Here is a 4462-nt window from a genome sequence, read left to right on the forward strand (position 1 = left end):
GAGCTAAAATTGTTTTGAGTGGTGTTTATAACCTTTAATATCTACTTCTTGCTACATATATACATGTGTATATACATATATATACATATATACTTATACACACAGATACACACATATACACATATATACAAACTTAACAAATCCACGTTACCAATCTTCCATCTGCTTTTCATTTATACACAACCAAAGAACACCAGCACTTGTCCGGCAAATAACTTCAGAATTCCCCTAGGACCACAGATAGTAATGAGCAATCTATGCTAAAGACACAAACATGGCCCCATCCCACTGCTCTCCATTGGGTCAACCTGACGTTACCACCGCCTAAGTCAGCGATTCACTTGGTTCTGGCTCACACGCCTAACACAGCGGGAGCATTCAACGGGGAGGTATGGCGTTGTAGCAATATCGACAGGGTTCTGTGGGTAACCAGAGACCGCAGGAACCTCAGATGAGTAGTGCGGTGAAACTCGGGTCCTCGGGATTCCTTCGCTCCCTTGTGGTCAAGATCCAAAGGATAATTTGCAGTGTTCTGAGTATCTAGATAGATGATGATGTGGTAGGGGCCCTGAGCACAATTATCGTCGATCCTGATAACTACCGGGGTGTGCTGTTAGGACATTCTTCAGGCAAGAGGTCAACATGAACGTAGCAAAGTCAGGCATGAAAAACAATGACGATGGAAGTAAAGTGCATCCTCCAGCCAGTCCAGAAGGAGCTTTACAACAACTTCACAGAGAGTACTTGACTGAGAAACCGAGATGTCCCAGAAAATAAGACCAACCTGCTCGCCTTTAAAGACACCATTTTGCACAATTTCACAAAAATCTAAGGTATCTGAAACTTTTTGTTGGGTTTACTGTAACCGTAGAGGGTCATAATTCTATTGAGTATTTTACATTTTCTTTCAAACTGTGCGATGTTGCAGCACTTTCATTTTTTAGATTAAGAAAAATAACACTAACGTGAATCACATGTTCTCTAAATTTTCAAATGCATGCTTTTCCACTTGACATTAGATTTTCCTTTAGAAATTGGAATTTGAAATCACTAAAGAGCAAGCAGTGATGAATATGTTTTTCCCAACCACTCCAACCTCAATGCTACCACCGCCCCCATTCCACATCCACTGCTTTCCTAGTTGGGTCAACTTTAGTCTGACTATTTGAGATTCGCAACTGCTGGGAATACGAAAAACGGCATAAATTAAGGAGGCATGAAATGAGTTTTGAAAGAATCCATAAATGAGTCTAATTTCCTAGTGCTTAAGCAAAAGAGAACCCCAACGTGACTGACAGTCTTTAAAAAGATGTTCTTTTGTTTCTGTTTTTTTCTCTTTAAATTCTGAAATTCCTATTTCAAAATGCAATTTTCATGTCCTCTGCTTGCCTCTTGTTTTGTAAGAATGTCAAGTTTATTAGCCTCTTTCTGAAGCCCAGAAATGAGAAAAGAGTTGCTTTAATGTCTGTTTAGTTGGTTGATTTTAACTTTTATTTTTTCACATTCTAGTATCTGTTGGGAAACAGCACCATGATAAAAAGGACAAACAGGAACCCCACACCTGACCACAAAACAAAAATCTTGGTTTCCAACATCACACAATTGACTGACCCATTTTTTTCCCCAGGGGCCAACAGCTGCATGACTCACTGCTGTCTGTTTTGCCTGCCTCCGCAATGAGTGGGCTGATGTAAATAGGAAGTGATGAGGAAAATCAATTTGGGGCAAACACATTTTTTCAAGGCTGTAACAGGAAGAGATAGGAAGCCCAGGAAGATACTTGATAGATATTCAACTCTGTCGAAAGGAGGAAGTCGCATGTTGAAGCACTCGGCTAGTTATTTTGAGTTGTTGAACGGAAACGGGATACAACAGAGAGAGAACACAGATAGGATGCATTCTGTTGCATAGCAACATAGAGGGGAGAAGCCACTGTACATAACGGAGACCATCTGTCTGTATGAAAGACGAGGAAAAACCGTTGTTGAAAACAAAGAAAAAGAACGAGATGAAAAAATAAGTTACAAAGAATATATGAGGTTCCATCTTCCTTTCAAAAAGCATGTCTTGTGTTAACGTAAAAAAATTCTTCTATGAGTATTTGAATGTTATTTAGAAGAGTTGATTTTAACATATGAAATGTGATGCTTTGTACTACCCCCTGGACTTTGTACTACACTCCTTGTTTGGATCAAGCACTCCCCTCAAAACTTTCCAGAAGGGCTTGGAGGGGGTCAGGTTGGTGCAGTGGGTAGGGTTTATGAACTTTGGGAGACCCAATTCAGCCCTAAAAGTCAGTGTCCAATAAAAATTAGTGGTGAGTGGAACCTCCCAGTTATTTATACCCCAATGGAGCAAGACCCTACCTAGGATGGGGGCTTTGCTGCATTTCAGATGGGGAAAGGGGGTGTCTGATCAGAAGGGACCAGAGCACAGAGTCAAGGAGGCAGAAAATGTAGGATCGGGTTCCCAAGGAACAGACACATGCAGTATCTGCCTGTGAGTTCGCCCAGACTGAAGCATGCCGGGGTCCCAGTCACTGGTAATCCCTTCACCAATATCCCTGAAGGGTCCCCCAGGCAGGAGGGAGAAGCTGGGGCCGAGTACACTGGCTAAGACTGGCCAAAGCTTTTTGATGTAGTACCCCATCCCACATAGGGACCTTCTGAATTCTATGTGGCTAAAACTTAGAGAATTTCAGTAAATCACAGGGTTTTTAAAAAAAAAAAAATTAATGGTCAATTAGACAAATCAATGGGGTGGGGATGAAAATGCATAGGGAAGTGAATATGTTCGGCACCATCAAACATAAACTCCTCTGGCCTGTGCTGTGAGTTCCCCCAGAGGACTTCCGGGAGAGTGGCCTCCATCACAGACACCTGGCTGAACAGAGAGGTGAGGAGCCACACACAGCAGTATTTCTTTCTTAGGAAGGCCCTAGTGCAAACAGGGAAATGTGCAAAGTGGATAAGTTCTTCCTTTGGGGACAGGAAGTGCTCTGCAGAAATAATGTCCTATTTCCTGATGCCAGAGCCTATCAGCCCTCGGCTGGTTCTGCTTCTGTAGAAATGTAATAGCTTGCTTCCTTCCCTCTCCCAGTCATCTGCCCCAAACTTGCCCCTTCTCAGCCCACAGAACTATCACACCACTTGTCCAGAGACTGGGCCTCTGTTGCCATCCTCTTACACTGGTTGGCAGCCTCACCCTTGCTCCTCTCCCACAGAGGAGCACAGCTAAAGGGACAAAAGGTCCATGAACTCCCGCCAGTGGCACCACAGGCATTATTTCAGGGGAAATCATGGTCCCTTTCAAAAAAGAGAGGATCTACGTCATAAAAAAACTTGACTTTGGTGGTGCCCAAAGCAGAACCCCATCCCCAGCAATATTCTACTTTGGAGGAGGTTTTTATATGGTATCCTGGTGCATAGAAAACCTCAAGGAAAATATCAAGGAATTAAAAAGAGGATGAGCCAAACCAACACTGACCTAGGCAAGGATGATGAGAGGCAGGAGTAAATGTTTGTCTACTTCCCACTTTATCTTTCCTTGGGTAATGTTTTCATTGTGCGATGTTTTTGAATACTAACTTCTTCATAACCAATATGGTTACCATGGACTCTGGAGTCAGAATACTGGGTTCAGTTCCAGATCTCCTCTCTACCAGGCTGATGACCTTTGGTTTTCTCATCTGTAAAATGGGAATCATGACACCAAGTACTTCACGGAGTGGTGAGGATACAGAAAAACAATTCATACGAAACACGCACGTAGTAAGCAAGTACGTACATAGTAAGCTCTCGCTAAATATTAGCGATGAGCATTTGGCAAACCAATGTTGGCGGATAAAGTTAAGAACCTTAAAAGATTTCAGTCCATATAACTGAATCTAAGGTAGTGCATAATATGTTTAGATTTCTGCAAAAAAAATATGGAAAATAATTTTCCTCACTGAAATATCAGGAAATCAAGACTACATGTCTTGTGAATTTTTTTGTGTATCTATTTATATTGATTAGTAAGTGGGTATACATATTGAAAATTCAACTTCAATTTTTGCCATATTTTTTCTTAATCAAAACTTGATTTATTATAATGCAAGCATTTCTCTCGATGTGCATGCTTACCCAGAAGAAACTGGATGAAGCTTTCTTACAGTGTATTAAATTTTTAAGCAATGGAAGAATTTTCAAGTTTTAGTCCTGTGTTTCCTAAATTTAAGTAAATCAACAATTTCTCAAACTCATGTGCAGAGCCTCTTATTTTTGCCCTATATTGTTCACGTTTATATATTATAAAACTCTCATGAAACGGGAAAGGCAACTGAGATAGATTTACTCCAGCACTAACCACAGAAGTGTGTGCAGGTGTGGGTACCTACACTGCACTATGAAACAGGCCACGGTGCGGTTCAACATCACACCTCTATCCCCTCCAGGGTAGTGGAAGTGCAGAGATCAGGTGT

The 4462-nt window shown here is 41.6% G+C and overlaps 1 long non-coding RNA gene across 1 annotated transcript; it reads left to right on the top strand.

The window, feature by feature from the left end:
- The first annotated feature begins 529 nt into the window (after positions 1 to 529).
- On the top strand, positions 530 to 4239 carry LOC139080646 (uncharacterized). Its single transcript, XR_011535319.1, has 2 exons — positions 530 to 833; positions 1510 to 4239. It is a non-coding gene; the product is annotated as an uncharacterized lncRNA (long non-coding RNA).
- The last annotated feature ends 223 nt before the right edge of the window (positions 4240 to 4462 follow it).

The sequence above is a fragment of the Equus przewalskii genome, chromosome 31 (genome assembly GCF_037783145.1).
Source record: "Equus przewalskii isolate Varuska chromosome 31, EquPr2, whole genome shotgun sequence".
Taxonomy (NCBI): domain Eukaryota; kingdom Metazoa; phylum Chordata; class Mammalia; order Perissodactyla; family Equidae; genus Equus; species Equus przewalskii.